An 18982-nucleotide genomic window follows, 5' to 3' on the forward strand; every position below is an offset into this window, starting at 1 on the left:
ATGACCCGTGGTCAGGGATGATGGGAGCTGTAGTCCAGCAACATCTGGGGACCCACAGGTTGAGAACCGCTGCCTTACGCTCTCGCCTGCCTTTACGGCACTGCGCTGCTTTCTTCTCCCCTTATGCGCTACACACGGCTAGGGCTTCGTCATCTCATGCTCTGGACCAGACTTGTGTCATACTTTTCTGAAAAGTTGTCTGTCCCCCTTCCCGAAAGCTTTTTTGAAGCACCGCCATGCGCCCACAAAGGCCACCCATTTCCAAAGCAAGGCGCGAATCAGCGCGACGGCAGGATCCCAGAACTGCTGAGTGCGGTTCCATGCGCACGAGCCTTGGCTGCCCTGCAACAATGGGGCCCTTTCAAAGAGGGCTGTGGAACGATGCCTCGTTGTGCTTGGTGGCGCGAGCCTGCTGATACCCTTCCCAGATAATGAGGGATTGTTTTTCCTTTTCTCTTCTCTTTTGTGTCAGAGGTGAAGGCGGTGAAGCTGTGCAGCACGAACCCTCTGTGGGAAAAAAGAAGGGAGATTCGCAGCTAAGAACCACCCATTTTTCCTGTCTGTGAAAGGTATGGAATGTTTCTTAATAATGGAAGATTCCTTGTGTCTGCTGGGTTGCAAAGAAGCCTTATTTTGCAGCTAGGAGATCCATTGTGCTGTTGTTTCGTCCTTGTCACATTACTTTTTCATATATATGTGTATTTTAAAAAACCATATCATTATTTTCCAGTTAACAATACAGTGGTACCTCGGGTTAAGTACTTAATTCGTTCTGGAGGTCCGTTCTTAACCTGCAACTGTTCTTAACCTGAAGCACCACTTTAGCTAATGGGACCTCCCGCTGCTGCTGCACCACTGGAGCATGATTTCTGTTCTTATCCTGAAGCAAAGTTCTTAACCTGAGGTAATATTTCTGGGTTAGCAGAGTCTGTAACCTGAAGCATATGTAACCCAAGGTACCACTGTAATGACATATGAACTCCCAAATCACCTTAGGAGAAATAGGTTTTGCATAACAAATATGCCACCCACTTCTTTAACACGTCGAAGTCCCGTTTATTCTGGGCAACTTGGCATCGTCCTGCGCATACTTTCCCCCTCCTGATCTTTCAGGCCTTCTCATGTGCACCTTACAAAGGCAGAAGAGCTGGCAACTTTTGACGCTGTGTTTATTCAAAGCGGCGCTTAGCTCCGAATCTTTGCATGCATCCTTCGTGGATGTTTTGATGTGCTGTCAGGCTGTCCTGAGCCTGGACTTTCTCTTGTGTTGTCTTTAATGGGCGCTGCATCAACAACTGCTGCTCCTCGCCGGCGTTGCTTCTTATCAGGAAAGGAAAATAATTCAGATTCTGAGCCTTTTCAGTTTGCAGTCAAGCTGCAGTTCGAGGTTCCTTCTTCTTAGCTCCTGTTGATTTTAATCATCCTTCAAATGTCTTTAAATACTCGTTTTTAACCGATTTATCAATAACCTTAATGTTTTGGTTTATATTTTTGCAACCCACTTAGAGCTTTCCTTGCCATCAAGTGGTATTTAAATTTTGTTAACTGTATAGAATACATACATCTGTTCTCAGATCTTCCATCTTTATGTTGCTGTGTCAACAGCTGCTTTGCTTCTTATCCTAAAGGGAAAGTTAGGAACCAGTCAAGAGTCAGTGTCGTGTAGTGGTGAGTGCAGGCATAGGCAAACTTGGCCCTCCAGATGTTTTGGGACTACAACTCCCATCATCCCTAGCTAACAGGACCAGGGGTCAGGGATGATGGGAATTGTAGTCCCAAAACATCTGGAGGGCCAAGTTTGGCCATGCCTGGATTAGAGTATAGGACTAGGGACTTAGCAATACAGCTGCAAATAAAACGTTTTAAGTGTGTTGTAAGTACAATAAACAAATATAACACTAGATGGAAACAGTGAGTTATGGCCATTTCAATGTATTTTTTTTTTTAAGCATGTCCACAGCGTTTTTTTATCTGTGTGTAGATTCTGCTTAGGATCTAGGAGACAGACCAGCGTTCAAATCACCACTCAATCATGAAGCTGGTTTAGTATCCTGGGCCTACATCACAAGGTTGGTGTGAAGATAATTTGAAGAGGGACAGAACTGTGGAGGTTTCCTTAGGCACCTTGGAGGAAGATGGAATGCAAATTAAACAAACAAACAAACAAACAAACAAACAAACACATCCCTTTAATTTACACTCAGGCTGAATTTGGAGGTTTAGTTCAGTGAGGTAACAGTTGGGATTTGGTTAATATCTGTGGTTTTCCCTTCCTAGTACAAAAACTGCACTTTTACTGTGGCAGAAAAGGGTTCCTGAACAGGCGTGTGGTTTGAGAAATGTTGTTGTATCTGACAATAAACACATGAATAAAAATCAGTGGCTGGGTTTGCCAGATGTTGTAAGGTCTACAGATGTGGATAATCTTTACTGGGTGACGGGCGACAGTGGTTTACACCTCTGTTGCAGGAACGTAATTTCTACTCTTGCAGATAAGTGTCCCAAACGTATAATGCCAGTGTGTGGGAACATAGAGGTACCTACGGAAATAAAAGGACCAGTTTTGCACCATCCAAGTGAACTGGGAATCAAGCCTGCATAAGGATATCAGGAATTGCATTTTTCTTTTCTTTCTACCTCTGCCTTCTTAAGCAGAAGCAATGGAATCTTTGCATCATTTATTTACACAACCTCATTTTCCTTCTAATTCCCTGGCTTCCCCTCCCCAAAACTGTGAAGAACTTAGCAATTGCGACATCGGCTGAGTCTCAGCAGGGCAGATAGCGTGGGAGAAATCAGAAGAATCACTTTGTCTGCTTCTCAGAAACTGCAGTCAGGATGACAAACTGTTTCGCTGCATCGTGATTGCCGATAGTAATGAACCCAGAGAAGAGAGGATTGGGTATCATCTCTTTAAGGTCCTCCCTCTTCAAAAGTGCATGTCAGGGGTCCCTAATATGGCATCTGTGGGTGCAATGACTCATATAAAGTCTTCCCCTGTTGTTGTTGTTGTTTAGTCGTTTAGTCGTGTCTGACTCTTCGTGACCCCCTGGACCAGAGCACGCCAGGCACTCCTGTCTTCCACTGCCTCCCGCAGTTTGGTCAAATTCATATTAGTAGCTTCGAGAACACTGTCCCACCATCTCGTCCTCCATCGTCCCCTTCTCCTTGTGCCCTCCATCTTTCCCAACATCAGGGTCTTTTCCACAGTAGCTTCCAGAACACTGTCCAACCATCTCGTCCTCTGTCGTCCCCTTCTCCTTGTGCCCTCCATCTTTCCCAACACCAGGGTCTTTTCCAAGGAGTCTTCTCTTCTCATGAGGTGGCCAAAGTCTTGGAGCCTCAGCTTCAGGATCTGCCCTTCCAGTGAGCACTCAGGGCTGATGTCCTTCAGAATGGAGAGGTTTGATCTTCTTGCAGTCCATGGGACTCTCAAGAGTCTCCTCCAGCACCATAATTCCAAAGCATCAATTCTTTGGCGATCAGCCTTCTTTATGGTCCAGCTCTCACTTCCATACATCACTACTGGGAAAACCATAGCTTTAACTATATGGACCTTTGTTGGCAAGGTGATGTCTCTGCTTTTTAAGATGCTGTCTAGGGTAGCTTTCTCCAAATATACATGGGCATAGGTAGTTTGGCCTGATATACAAATTTCTGAATAGCAATTCCCCAAGATTTCCAAATGTTATTTTCATGAGCGTATGCATTTTATGTACACTTTCAGCAAGCATAATGCACTTTTGTAAACATTGTTTGCTTGGAGAACTGCGTCGCAAAATTCGGAGAGGTGTGAATTTTGAAGGATGGCTGTTGCACTTTTCATATTCTTCCAGAAAACACGAACAACGTAGGCTTACCTTTAAACATAAGCTGAATAATATGACTCACCCATCCCTCTGTGGAGCTAGGTCACACCTCACAGTGACTGCAGTGGCACTGCCATTTTGTTGCCACTGCAGGCAACAGAGCCTGCCGCATGGAGCAATTTAAGACTGCGCCATTAGTTTCTTAACTGAGGAGAGTTGAACGTGGAGGCGTTTTGACAGCAGCTGTGTGACAGACTCTAGCTGCTTCCCTGCCCCTGCCCCAGACCATAAACCCAAACTTTTGCATAGTAACGAAACAACATCCTGACAAGTTTGTTGTTGTTGTGGTTTTAAATCCTCTCAGAGTTTGGAATCCATTGCACAGGGAGATATCACAGCTGGGAAGAACTAAACAGGTCCAGAGAACTTTGAAGCTGAATTGCTAAAAGCAGAAGCAAGCGTGTAGAGTATAGGCAGGGCCACTTCAGCTGAGTTTTGCATGTCTCGCATCTTTAATGGTGGAACCTCGGTTCTTGAACGTCTCTGTTGATGAATGTTTCAGAACCCAAAAGCCAAAAACCCGGAAGTAAATGCTTCCATTTTCAAATGCGCCTCAGAAGTTGAATGGCTTCCGAAGTGCGTTTCTCAATTTTCTCAATTGAATTCACCAACAGCCCTTTGCGCCTCAGTTTTCAAATGTTTTGGAAGTCGAACGGTCTTCCAGAATGGATTACGTTCGAAAACCGAGGTTCCACTGTAATGGCTAGCCTGAATGATGGCTGCTGATGGTTTGCGTGGGGAAAGGCATCCTTATTAGGGGAAATAGCTTTCAAAGATGCCTACATTAATCAAGAAGGCGTGCAAAAAATGTTGCTAGGAGAAATTCGCACTGACGAATATTCATGATATTTTCTTCTTCTTTTATATAAAAAAGTGAATTGCTGCAGAAATGTGGAGAACAGAATTTAAGTGAGAAACCAAGAGAAGTAGAATTGATAGATCCGTCCATGGCATAGAATCATAGAATCATAGAGTTGGAAGAGACCACAAGGGCCATCGAGTCCAACCCCCTGCCAAGCAGGAAGCACCACCAGAGCACTCCTGACATATGGTTGTCAAGCCTCTGCTTAAAGACCTCCAAAGAAGGAGACTCCACCACACTCCTTGGCAGCAAATTCCACTGTCGAACAGCTCTTACTGTCAGGAAGTTCTTCCTAATGTTTAGGTGGAATCTTCTTTCTTGTAGTTTGGATCCATTGCTCCGTGTCCGCTTCTCTGGAACAGCAGAAAACAACTTTTCTCCCTCCTCTATGTGACATCCTTTTATATATTTGAACATGGCTATCGTATCACCCCTTAACCTCCTCTTCTCCAGGCTAAACATGCCCAGCTCCCTTAGCCGTTCCTCGTAAGGTATCGTTTCCAGGCCTTTGACCATTTTGGTTGCCCTCCTGGCAATATGTGTGTGTTTTCTTTACTTGCAAAAATCTTCATTATCAAGAAAGACGAATGCTAAAAATGCAAAAGGTACCACAGAAAACTACAATTCAATATAAATTATCAGTGAGCTTCTCATGGATAAGTCTCCAATCAATTTCCAAGGAACTTGAATGTTTGGAAATGGTTGAACCTGTGGCTAAAGCTTTGCACTTAAAGCAGAGAGAACCATCTAATCTCCCCTCTGATGTGAAGCTCTTTGAGTTACTAATAGCCCAATAGCTACCTCTTGGGGATCATCCATACTGTTGTCCAGTGTGGATATTAGTCCTTTAAAAAAAATACAATTTTTATTATTTTCTTTATAAAAACAAAACACATATAATATAACAATATTACAATAACAAATCAATCACATTTGCTCTGCTGAGCTCATGACTTCCCTCCATAGAACAATAGGATCCAGAATGCAGCAGTCTGATTGGTCCTAGAACAATAGGATCCAGAATGCAGCAGTCTGATTGGTCCACAGGAGCCACCCAATCCAGCTCCAGATGGAAGTGAATCCATAACCTGATTGGCCTACAGGAGAATCCCGGAATAAGCCAATCATGTGGGGCCCATTGTGTAAATAATGTATATAAAGCAGACATTCTGGGGGAACTTCCATTCCTCCTCACCACTATGAGCTGAATAAAGAGCATGAAATCCACTCTCGACTCTGAGTATATTTCAGGTTCTTACAACGCTATGGGACTTTGGCATAGTGTGTGTGTGTATACGTATACACATAAGAGCCTGCTGGACCAAACCAGCGACTCATCTAGTACAGCATCCCGGTCTCACAGGGGCCCACAAGACGCCTGTGGGAAAACCACAAGCAGGATTCGAACACAAGGGCCTGCTCTCTATTCTCCAGTGGTTTTCAGCAACTAGTATTCATAAGCATTGCTGCCTCTGACTGCATAGCCATCGTAGCTAGTAGATAGCCTTCTCCTCTATGAATATGACCAGTCCTCTTTCAATGCCTTCCAAGTCATTGGCCATGACTGCTTCCAGTGGGAGGGAGTTCCACAGTCTAACTACACGCCATGTGAAGAAGTACTTTCTTTCCCCTGTCCTGAATCTTCCAACATCCAGCTTTGTTTGATGTTCTAGTGTTTTGAGAAGAGGAAAGCTTTCTCTATGCCGTGCATGATTCTATAAACTTCTATCAACTTGTCTTGTCTCTGAAAAGTTCCAAACGTTGCAGTCTTTGAGGCATACAAATCCATACTCCTGCCTGTGCATTTGTGTGAAGGAAGCAGAGCAGGAGAAAACGTGCAGCCCATTTGTGTCTTGAGTCGTTCTTGCAGTCTCAACTTCCTATTGGAGGGAGCCAAACATCCCCTCTCCCTCTCCTATCCCATCCCAGCTCACTCACTCAGGAAGCCAAACTTTGCTGCCAGACTCTCCAAGACATCTGCAGTGGGAAAGGAGATTGGATGGAAGGGGGGGTGGGAGGGGAGGACAGGGAGCAAGCTGGGAGCTCAGAGGTCTGCTCTGACTGCGCACTCTTGTCAAAAGCCTTCTGGAGAGCCGAGACCCTCTGTGCCAAAAGGAAACGGAGTTTGAACCCAAGAGAGGCTGCCGTTTGGAGACTGGAACTTATTTCACAAGCTCCGGAAAGACGATGGGATGCTTTTGCAAAGGGATAAGGCCAGGAATTCCTAGTATGTCTGTTTTCTTCCTCTTGCATTTCTAAGCTGCTTAAATGTTGCTACTGCTTCCTTCTCAGAATGCTTTGCAAATAAGCAGCATACCTCGGAATGTTGTTTGCAAATTTGATAATTCCCCTTCCATTTTAAACTTCGGTCTTGAGATGGGGGTGGTGGTGGTTGAGATTCAGAGGCAAGCTGCGTCAGCCCCCAGCCCCAATCCTAAAATGTGTGCTTGCATGCAAGAGGATGAATTATGCTTTGTAAGGACCAATTACGCTACTTAGCCAACTTTGATCTACCCTTTATGCTGTAGGCAGGGTGCGGTAGAGTCAAGGTCCCTTAGTGCAGATCCACTCTGTTGTCTTAATGTCCCTGAAGTCCTTAGTCGTACGTGCAGTCTAAAGGCAGAGCAACTTGGAGGCTTCTCTTTTATCACAGTGCAAATCTATGGGTGAAGCAGGGTTTCTCTTAACTGCGTGAGCAGGAAATGTCATCGCTTTGGTTTAAATGACAGGAAGCGGGTGTGGGTGTATTTGGGCCATTTATCTTGGACACTTGAGGTGTCTATTTTTTTTAGCACCCATCTTATTTCTGTGATGTTGTTTAGTCGTGTCCGATTCTTTGTGACCCTATGGACCAGAGCACGCCAGGCACTCCTGTCTTCCACTGCCTCCCACCGTTTGGTCAAACTCATGCTGGTACCTTCGAGAACACTGTCCCACCATCTCGTCCTCTATCGCCCCCTTCTCCTTGTGTCCTCCATCTTCCCCAACATCAGGGTCTTTTCCAGGGAGTCCTCTCTTCTCATGAGGTGGCCAAAGGATTGGAGCCTCAGCTTCAGGATCTGTCCTTCCAGTGAGCACTCAGGGCTGATTTCCTTCAGAATGGAGAGGTTTGATCTTCTTGCAGTCCATGGGACTCTCAAGAGTCTCCTCCAGCACCATAATTCAAAAGCATCCATCCTTCGGCGATCAGTCTTCTTTATGGTCCAGCTCTCACTGCCATACATCACTACTGGGAAAACCATAGCTTTAACTATACGGACCTTTGTTGGCAAGGTGATGTCTCTGCTTTTTAAGATGCTGTCTAGGTTTGTCATTTCATTTCTGTGATAGTAAGTTGCTTTAAACTGTTTTTAGCATCATTTTTTAATGTTTTAGCCCACCACGGGACCTTAGATTGAAGGGCAGGAGAATGATGATGATGATGATGATGATGATGATGATACACAGCTGGACCTGGGATAGCTCAGTTGAAAGAGCATGGATCTCATGTCAAGGTCGTGGGTTCAAACCCCACATTGGGCAAAAGATTGATGCATTGCAGAGGGTTGGATTAGATGACGCTTATGGCTCCTTCCATTTCCATTATTTTTCACCCCCTACACATGGGTAGTTCTTTTCTGCCCTAGACACTGCGATGAAGCTGATTGGGATTTAATAAATGTGATTTTCTAAGAGATTTCCTTATTTCTTTTTGTACGAGCCCTGTGGGCAAAATGGCAAGCTTTAGACTGTACATCGGGACATCAGAAATGGCTTCATTCCGAGCCGGGTCACTAGTGCATCTAGCTCAGTATTGTTTACACTGACTGGCAGCTGCTCTCCAGAGCAGGGGGCATTCCCAGCCTTCCTTGGAGGAGCCTGGGTTTGAACCTGGGACCTCCTGGAGGCGAGGCAGGTGCTCACCCACTGAGCTGCATCCCTTCCCCTTAACCAGGTAGGAAGAAAGCAGGGATGATGCTCGTTTTACAGGTGTCCGGTACCCGACCCACCTCTGGAGCTTCACAGGTACTCAGCAGTGCAGTGTTCTCAAGGCTGTGCAAATGCAAGTATTTCTGTTCCTCCAGTGACATCTCAATAGCTTGATCACTGTGCAGATGTGATATACGGGGAGAGGCCGTAGCTTAGTGGCAAAGCATGACTTGCATGCAGAAGGTCCCAGGCGTTTGGTGTTTGCCAAGGAAAGAATCTCCTTGATTTACAGCTGGAAAGGAACCTCACGACCCTGTTAAAATGACAAGAGAGGAGGGAAACGGATAGCCCAGGGCAGCCTGTCAAAAAGACTGCCCGCGAGATGGCTGAAGAGGAGGAATTGAAGTGGTTCTGAGAGGCCTCGACGTAGCAGAGTTGCATCTGGAAGCTGTTAAGCTCCTCAAAGGACTCCACCCCACCTCTGAACTGGCGATGGGTCTGGAAAAGGGTAGGCCTTGCAACAGATCTGCCAGCATGCGGGTGTGTGCAGACCAGTTTTTAGGTAAAGGTAAAGGTACCCCTGCCCGTACGGGCCAGTCTTGACAGACTCTGGGGTTGTGCGCCCATCTCACTTAAGAGGCCAGGGGCCAGCGCTGTCCGGAGACACTTCCGGGTCACGTGGCCAGTGTGACATCGCTGCTCTGGCGAGCCAGAGCCGCACACGGAAACGCCGTTTACCTTCCCGCTGGTAAGCGGGCCCTATTTATCTACTTGCACCCGGAGGTGCTTTCGAACTGCTAGGTTGGCAGGCGCTGGGACCGAGCAGCGGGAGCGCACCCCGCCGCAGGGATTCGAACCGCCGACCTTTCGATCGGCAAGCCCTAGGCGCTGAGGCTTTAACCCACAGCGCCACCTGCATCCCAGACCAGTTTTTAAGTGGAGTTAAAAGGTGCGATGATGAAGGCATTCGTTTATTTTGTCCCTGCCTAAGAAAACCAATTTGCTGGACTACAGCTCCCATCATTCCTGACCATACTGCCTGGGGCTGATGGGAGTTGTAGTCCAATAACTTTCTGGAGAACTACGGGCCAACCACCCTTGGAGTGCAAATTCCCACCCAGCATGGACAATGGTCGGGGGAAACAAATTTATTTATTACAGCATAACCTTTCATGGATTACGGCATCAGCTTTCACCGCAATGAATTTGCCCACAGGGTCCCATTCCCTCCTGAAATTAGGCACATTAGTGAAAAATTGCATACAGAAATGCATTACATTGGGGGGGGGTTGCTTTCAAAAGTGTGTATGTTAGGCAAAACTGCATACCAGTTTGTGTATATTAGGGGGGGAAATATGTGGATGGGTTTTCATGAGCCCCTGTTAAAAAAAAAAAAATCACAAAGTGATAAAGAAATGTAACAAACTGAATTGAAGGTTGTACAAAGGAAAGACTGAGAAAACGAGCACATTTGTACACCCCCTCCGTACTGTGGCCTTATTGGAAACCATTGCTCAGTGGGAGAGCAATCGCCTGCGGGAGTTCCCAGGTTGAATCCCTGGTGTCTCCTGTTATGGAAAAGGGGTCTCAGGTACCAGGCCTTTGGAGACCTTGAGCATTATCAGAGTAGACAACACAGTACTAGTTGGACAGCCTGACCAATGTAAAATAAAAATAGCCCGTGCAGTGCCCTTGATGTTGTTGGGCTGCAACTCACATTGTCTATAACAGTGTTTCCCAACCTTGGGTCGCCAGCTGTTTTTGGACTACAACTCCCATCATCCCTAGCTAGCAACACCAGTGGTCAGGAATGATGGGAACTGTAGTCCTCAAACAGCTGGAGACCCAAGGTTGGGAAACACTGGTCTATAAGAAGTCACAGGATTCTTTGCTGTGGATTTTTGCCAATGTCATACTGTTCTTATGTATATCAATGGTGTGGCCACCATTTGAGATATTACTGCGCATGTCCTGTTCTGAGCCAGTACTGTCCCCCCCCCCAAAAAAAACTTCTTTTTAAGCACCGCTAGGGGGAGCACCCCTCTTCTCTTATCGGCATAGCTGCCCAGGGAACCAGAGCATTCCTTGGTCAAAGGAAAATCTGATTCTGCAAGAGACTCAAATGGAAACTATGGCAGTGAATCAAAATCGCGCAGAATTGGAGTGAGTCATAGCAAATTGAATGGGGGGGGGCACTGAAGGAGGGTCTTGGAGCTCTGCAAGGCCGTCTGATCTTAAGAGAGCCCCCTCTTTATTCTCAGAGGTCCTCGCAACATCATTTTTATTGTGCTTTTATGATTATTTGTGCTCAGGTTGGTGTCAGGGCAGTTCTAAATGATCTCAATACTGATTGCAAATCGTTTTGAATCAGTGCATGTGACGTCATGGTTAGAGGGGGCAACTAGACCCTGGGAGACCAGAGTTCAAGTCAGCAGCTAAATCGGGCATTTTCTTTTCCACTAACTGAAGCCAGAGTTCGACTGACTTGAACGGCAGCTTTAAAATGCTGGATCATGTCCTAAACTTGCAAAGGAGGGAGGTAAGAGAATGTGGTATCGTGAGGAGCTGTTAAGTCGCTGTGCTAAGCTTTCTCATCTCCCATTTTTAACTCCAGCCTGCATTTCATTAATGTGTCATGCTCTCTCTCTCTCTCTCTCTCTCTCTCTCTCTCTCTTAACTGATGGCTTTTAAAATTGTAATTTGTTCTAACGCCCTTACAAAATAAATGAATAAAACTGTAGCCCACATTGCATGGGCATTGTGCCCTGAAAGACGGATTAGAAATCTGTTTAAATAAAATAATAAGAATACGGCGAAAAACCTTGCCTAGAACCTGGAGGACTTGAAAACCGCCCTTTTAAAAATAAAAGGAAAATGAAAGCAGGGTTTCTCATGTTTCTGCTTAGAGAATAACTCCTGTGTTTGAAGCTAAATTCCACACAAAGCCCTGACACAAGGCATTGTTGAAATTCGCTTCAACGCTTTTAGGTCACCCAAAAGCAGTTTATCAAATATATGCTTTTGTTCTTGAGGATGAGTTGCACTATCCGTTTAAAGCACTATTTCACCACTTTAAACAGTCCCAGCTCCCCTACAAAAAAACCAAACAAACCCGGGAACTGTAGTTTGTTAAGGGTGCTGAGAGTTGTTAGGAGACTCCTTCTCAGAGCTACAGTTCCCAGCGCCCTTAACAAACCAAAGTTCCCAGGGTTCTTGTTTGGTGGGGAAGCCATGACTGCTAAAGCAGTGCTGGAGTACTTTAAATGTATAGCGCAGATGTCAAGCATGTTTCATTGGCTTGATCACACCCAGTTGCACAATGATGCTGTTGTGCTCTGTGCCACGATAGGCTATGCTACCATACAGTGACTTCTTGCATCTGTGCATGGAGTCTGGCCGGTGGGGGTGGCTCCTCTTTCTGAGCGCCCGCCGATCCGACTCCTGCCCAGAGAGCAATTTCAGCGGACCCCTTTTCTGATCTACTTTTATGGCTGCCGTCGTCCTTCCCGTGTAGGACAATGGAGCCGTTTGTTGTTCTGCCTAGTTATTTCCTCTGCGCTCTGCAGGGAGAAACCGTTAAGTCGTGCCCTCTTCAAGGGGGCGACAAATTTCAGCTTCCTTTGCTGAAGCGCTTGGAAGTGGGTGGACAGCCATGTATTCGCCTGTTTTGCTTGTCACATCTGCATTGGCCCGAGTGGCGCTCTGACATTCCTATAGCAAAGTGGTTTCATCCTGGCAAGCATCTAGACATGATGCTGCCTGGAGGCAGCACACCAGCTCCTCCGAGCTTCCTGGAGGAGAACTGGGATGTCAGTGAAATGATAATTGCCAGCATGGAGGCCAGAGAGGCGTGTTGCATGTAGAAACCAGCCTGGTGTAAAGGTAAAGGGACACCTAAACATTAGGTGCAGTCGTGGCCGACTCTGGGGTTGCAGCACTCATCTCGCTTTATTGGCCGAGGGAGCCGGCGTACAGCTTCTGGGTCATGTGGCCAGCATGACTAAACTGCTTCTGGCGAACCAGAGCAGCACACGGAACGTTGTTTACCTTCCCACTGGAGCGGTACCTATTTATCCACTTGCACTTTGAGGTGCTTTCGAACTGCTAGGTTGGCGGGAGCTGGGACCGAGCAACGGGAGCTCACCCCGTTGCGGGGATTCGAACTGCCAACCTTCTGATTGGCAAGTCTTAGGCTCTGTGGTTTAACCCACAGCGCCACCCGTGTCCCTTGTGTACGAAGGCCAAATTTACATTGCTGCCCCAACCACTCTGGCCCCTGGCCCCACCCACCACTCGCAGAAGCGGACAGTTTGCCACCACTCTTCTATAGTAGGGTTACCAGATGTCCCCAGATTTTCAAATCTGTCCCCGGACAAATTCCGTCCCCGGAATGTCCCTGGATTTGAAATCTGTCCCCGGGAAACGTGGCAGCAGCAGCCTCAGCTGCCCGGAGCCAGCCTAGTAGCACAGTTGGCTCTGGCTGGCTTCAGGAACTCCTCACCTCCGCTGCCGCCGCCACTGCCAAAGGGGAACCGGGGACATCTGGCGGTACAGATCTCCTGCCCTCTTCCCCCTTTGGGAGTTACGAGTGGGTGGCCATTAACCAGGAAGGGCGCAAGGCATGCAGTTTCTCTGCCAGGCAAGGTGCAAAGCCCTTCTTTTGCACCCTGTGAAACATAAATGCACAGTTTTTTAAAAAACTGGGCAACGGCTGCCCGCCCACGACTCCTGAGCTTCCCCCGATCAGTCAAAACAAAGCGGGGAGGATATGGGGGGAGGCTCGGGAGTCACGGGGGGGGCACGCTGTTGCCGTTTTAAAAAACCCTCTGTGCATTTATGTTTCACAGGGTGTGAAAGAAGGGCTTTGCACATTTATACAATATGCATGTGTGCTCAGGCCCAGGGTCTTTTGCCTCACCGTCCCCACTACTGACTCCCTGTTGCTACTCAGCTTCCAAAAAAAAAAAGAAAAGTGTCCCCGGATTCATTGAAAAAAATATATCTGGTAACCGTATTAGGGATTCCCAGATCTGATCCTTATGCAACATGGGGGCTCACGGTCTCGAGCCAAGGGGGGCCATTGCAGTCCATTGACCTCATTCTGTGCACGATGCTCAGCGCATAATGAGCCAGGCCAGAGACTGTGACTTTATAAGACTAGAGGGGCGGGGGCTGACTTCTACTGAGCTGGTAGCTGCAGTGAATCCTGGGAGCTTCTCAGCCAAGGAAAGAGCAGAGAGTTACCGTATCTTCCACTCCATAAGACACACTTTTTTCTTCCTAAAAAGTAAGGGGAAATGTCTGTGCGTCTTATGGAGCGAATGTGTGTTCCCTGGAGCCAAATTGCCCATGGGCGAAAAGCAGATCATGCTTTTTTTTTTTTTTTTTTTTGAAAGAGGGTGTTGAAAGGAAGCAGCTGATCGGCAAGTGATCGGGGAGGGAGATAAGGGACACTACAGATAATGGAGGCTGCCTGGGGGGTGGGGAGGTAAAAGCCCATGGATCCTCAGGATTTTTGCATTGGGTCACCCCAAATTCACCATCTGATCACATAGCATGTCCATGGCTACAGCCTGCACCATTCATCCACTGTTTCGTTCAGAATACAGTGGTGCCTCGCAAGACGAAATTAATCCGTTCTGTGAGGCTCTTCGTATAGCGGTTTTTTCGTCTTGCGAAGCAAGCCCATTGACAGCTTAGCGGATTAGCGCTATTAGCAGTTTAGCGGCTTTTAGCGGATCAGCTGATAAGCGCCTTAGGGCTTAGGAAAAGGGGGAAAAAAGGGGGAAAACCCCGCAGGAACTCGCAAGACATTTTCGTCTTGCGAAGCAAGCCCATAGGGAAATTTGTTTTGCGAAGCGCCTCCAAAACGGAAAACCCTTTCGTCTAGCGGGTTTTCCGTCTTGCGAGGCGTTTGTCTTGCGGGACACCACTGTATTTTTTTTCTTGTTTTCCTCCTCTAAAAACTAGATGCGTCTTATGGTCAGGTGTGTCTTATGGAGCGAAAAATACTTATTGCCAAAGATACTCACACCTGTCTAGTATCTAGGCAGCTGTTCCCAGCTCTGTGCTCTATGGAGCAATTGCAACAACTGGGGACCACCCGCCCTCCGCCAGTTTATGTACCTTCCCCTGACATAGCCAGAGACTATGCCTGAACGGAAGCTTCCTCTGCTCTTCCCACTTCACTTCTTTCCTGGTTCTGGGAGACAGTGGTGCAGGGAAGCGGAAGAAAGCACCTGGCCCATCGCTAGCCTCTCCTGCCTCTTCCTCCAGCCCTGGAGCTTCCCCTGCCTCCTGATTCTTGCCTCCTGGCTGGTACAGGTCCGCCAGAAACCACTTCCCCCTCTCCCAAGTCAGACTCCAGGCTCCTTTCCCCCGGCCCACACTCCTCAGAGTCCTGCCTGTCCCTGGACACAGTGCCACCCTCTGGCTGTTTGCAGTAGTGTCACTGAAGTACAATAGTGAGCTGGTGAGACTTTCTACATTGGCAAGTTTACCACGGTGGCTCAGAATAAGGCAAATGGGACCCGCTTAAAGGTTCCCTGGCTGAAGTTCCTCGGAACCTTATCAAGAAAAACTTGCTGGCACATTTTCAGCCTTTTCTCTCATCGTGTGGTTTAGAAACTTAGTGTCTTACCTTCTCATATTCTGCGCCCCAGAGTTGTAAGAAAGAACAGTTTTGCAGGATCGTGAGCAGTTGTATCACACACAGGGGAAGAACACAAAGGCTGTTCTTCAGTGGCGTAGCGTGGGTTGTCAGCACCCGGGGCAAGGCAAGTAATTTGTGCCCCCTAACCCATGGATTTGCGCCCCCTAACCCGTGGATTTGCGCCCCCTAACCCTAATGCCCAGATGTTGCGCCCGGTGCGGCCGGCCCCCCCTGCACCCCCCACGCTACGCCACTGCTGTTCTTTATTCCACACCCTGCTGTTGTTTACTCTGCACCATCGCCTGGTGTTCGGAGGTTTTCTGCTTCTGAACATGAAGGTTCGACATACCTATCGCAATCAATAGCTATTGACACACCTCCTTCAAATTTGTCTCAACCTTTTATTTTAATTTTATTTTTCTTTTAAAAATGGAATCTAATTAGCTGGTGGGTGTTGGGCCATCTTGAAGCAAGACATGCCTTACGTTAACTGAGCATTGTGTGTGGCGTATCCCATAAGGTAATAAGTTTGTGTGGGGAATGTCCTGCCCGGATTCCCGGATTCTGCGCATACGTGAGCATCAAACGGCGACTCTGGGGTTAAAGCTCAGGGTCTGTGGTCAAAAAGACAATGGGCGCATTCTGCAGTTGCAGCTCGTTCCTCTGCGCATCCCCGCACCACAGAGAGGAAGATGACTGTCTTTATGCACACCACCTCCAGTGATGTATCAGTTTTGCACAAGCTGCAGACTCTCCAAAGCTCACGGCCTCCAGAGATTACGCTTTCAATGGGCCAATTGTGGAGTTCAGATAAAGACTCCCTTGACACGGATGGGCTGTGGCCAAAGGTCCCTGAACAATCTGACCATGGAGCACGAGGCATAAACTATTTTCTTAGCAAAGGGATGGAGGAAGAATAGGAGCGCATTTGGCAGCTGAAATTTGCTAGCCACCCCAGAACAAAGCAGAGCGTTCTGCAAACTTTCCTCCGGTTGCTCAGCTACGATTTGATGCCTGCCTTGCTCTCTCCAGAGCTGCAGGGATGATCTCTGGCCTTAGATCCTGGTGGGAAGGTTTTCTCAGGAGGAGAACTCGTTTTCTGCCATGTTTCCAGATGCTGTTAACATGGATTGGGGATTGCCTAATATAAACATCTGTGAAATTGCCACCACCCACTCCTGGTCAGAGGATCTGGCTTTGGAGCTTAAGGATTCCAGATGTGCCTGCCTGATGCCAAGTTGAAAACAGAAAGAGGAGCCGAGCCGATGAGATGGATGTTCCGGCCGTGGTTAGGTCCCGGTAACTGGGGACACGTGGGGGACTGCACTCTGTTTTCCTTTGAGGGGTCGTTCTTGCCTTAGCGGTGAAGCGTTGCTAGGTTCTCAAATATATATTTGCCATCCGCTGCCCTGCGTGTGCCACTGACTGCGCTGCAGCCCAGATGCTGCTGAAAGGCCGTTTGTCAAATGGAAACCGCAAGAGACAGAAGTTTTGGCAACTCCGAGTAAGTGACTATTCAGATTTGTTAAATACGGGAGGAGGGGAGTGTCTAGCACTGAGCAGCGGAGACATCTGGTTTCCTTGTTCCTTTTATTATTATTATTATTTGGAGCATCATTTCAAATAGAAAAAGTCTTACATCAATCTTTAAAAGAAGTCCAAGTGCACAGTTCAAAACGTTTGCAGCTTAACTTGTAATTTTCCTTCAAAGAAGCGTGTCTGAGCATTTGTTCCAACATTTTGACAGTAGCCCTGGTTAGTTTGCAATAAGCACTCAGGATGGCATTTTTTACTTTTAATAGGCTCTATAACCTACAGTGGCGCTGTGGGTTAAACCACAGAGCCTAGGACTTGCCAATCAGAAGGTTGGCAGTTCAAATCCCCATGATGGGGTGAGCTCCCGGTGCTCGGTCCCTGCTCCTGCCAACCTAGCAGTTTGAAAGCACATCAAAGGGCAAGTAGATAAATAGGTACTGCTCCGGTGGGAAGGTAAACGGCATTTCTGTGCGCTGCTCTGGTTTGCCAGAAGCGGCTTAGTCATGCTGGCCACATGACCCGGAAGCTGTACGCTGGCTCCCTCGGCCAATAAAGCAAGATGAGCGCCGCAACCCCAGAGTCGGTCACAACTGGACCTAATGGTCAGGGGTCCCTTTACCTTTACCTGTGTTGCTATTAGGGCCAAGTCTCAGTGAATTACTGTATTTTCTGGCGTATAAGACTACTTTTTAACCCAGGAAAATCTTCTCAAAAGTCGGGGGTCGTCTTATACGCCGGCTACAGAAGCAGTTCCTGCAGCAACTCCCCACCAAAGGATAAAACGACAGCAAATTAAATCAGAGAACACCAAGCTCTCTAGATGAAGCAGAAATACGCTTGAATATTGGCCCCAGAAGCCCCCGGCCACTGGGAAGTGGAGCGGATTTCCGAGCTGCACTGGAGACTGGTTTTTTAAAATTTTTATTTGGTGTGCCTTAGAAGAGGAGTATTCTTATACGGCGAGTATATCCCAAACTCTATATTTTAATTGGAAAAGTTGGTGAGTCGTCTTATACGCCCAGTCGTCTTATACGCCGGAAAATACGGTAGCACTTCCCTTGAATGCAGACGGTGCCAGATTCAACCCCCAGCAGTCAGCCTAATAGCAGGACTATGTTCCTGTGCATAATCATGTGCGAAACATGCAGCGATAAAAGAAGAACCCCTTTATTCTTCCAGTTATTTTTTTTATTCCTCTTTCTAGGATTTTTGGCTTTCCAACTTGGCAATCCAATGGGAAGCAGGTCCTGTTTTTGGAGGGATATCTGTTCCAGATGGTTGGATGGGCCGCCCTGGAACGAAACCACTTTCGTGTTCACGCGTGTATAAAACCAGGCAAAGCTTTGGCCCGGGAGGAGACTCCGACCTGAGGAATGTGGAGAGAGGCATTTCCCCATTATAATAATGATAATGATTATTATTATTTTTAAATACCCAGCAATCCGCATTGTTGTAGCTCCTGATGAGGAGGGAGCTCCGCCAAGGGGAGCCAAAGCAAATATTTGCAGCACGGGCTGAGATTGCCTGAAGGAGGGGTTGCAGGATGCAGGCGTGTGCTCTGATGGCCGTGGAAAGGAATGCTGGCTTCATTCAGCAACTGGTGCTGAGGGTGTGCTAAGGGGAGGACAAGAGTCATTGGCAAGTACTGGCTCTCTGCTTCAAGCCCTAACAAGGGGCACACTGGAAAGTTCCTTATTCAGAGTCAGACTGTCAGGGAACTGCCATCGGATCAGGGGCGAGAGGGGGGAAGCCGGATGGATTACAGAGAGCCCCCAAAGATCGTGGGAAGCAGCTCCTCCTCAGCGGAGGAGAGTAACCACGCCTCCAGTGGAGGGGAGCCTCAGGGCATGGAGGAGGCAGTGCCAGGACTCCTTGCCTGGGCAAAGCAGGGAGGAGAGAGGTCCTCTGTTACCCACGCCCTCCCTGTGCGGTAGGCTTCCGTGCCGAGAGGGGAGGCGCAGATTGGGCGTCAGTAAACTACTCTGCTGGGGAAGGTTTAAGGACCGCCCACTCTCGGATTCTGCCAGTGAATGAGCCAGCCATGCAATAGTGGCGCTTTGCATGGTGAAGGGTTTTTGGCACCAATAACGAGGCTTTACAGCCAACCAGGGAGGCATTTGCCCGATTGCTCTTGAGTAACCCCCTGATATCCTT

The 18982-nt window shown here is 47.7% G+C and overlaps 1 protein-coding gene and 1 long non-coding RNA gene across 4 annotated transcripts in view; both read left to right on the forward strand.

Moving 5' to 3' along the window:
* The window catches only part of LOC307199350, a 94238-nt gene that overhangs the window by 22574 nt on the left and 52682 nt on the right, over nucleotides 1–18982 (forward strand). The gene's annotated exons all lie outside the window — the stretch shown is intronic.
* The window catches only part of GJC2 (gap junction protein gamma 2), a 71192-nt gene continuing 52682 nt past the window's right edge, over nucleotides 473–18982 (forward strand). Inside the window, exon 1 of one of the 3 annotated variants that reach the window (XM_079946982.1) lies at nucleotides 473–569. The gene's annotated coding sequence lies outside the window, so the exon portion shown is untranslated. Of the gene's footprint in view, nucleotides 570–6778; nucleotides 6959–16162; nucleotides 16797–18982 lie in introns of those variants that run through there. The other 2 variants (XM_079946981.1, XM_079946980.1) reach the window with 2 other exon arrangements.

The sequence above is a fragment of the Podarcis cretensis genome (assembly GCF_951804945.1).
Source record: "Podarcis cretensis genome assembly, chromosome: 12".
Lineage (NCBI taxonomy): Eukaryota > Metazoa > Chordata > Lepidosauria > Squamata > Lacertidae > Podarcis > Podarcis cretensis.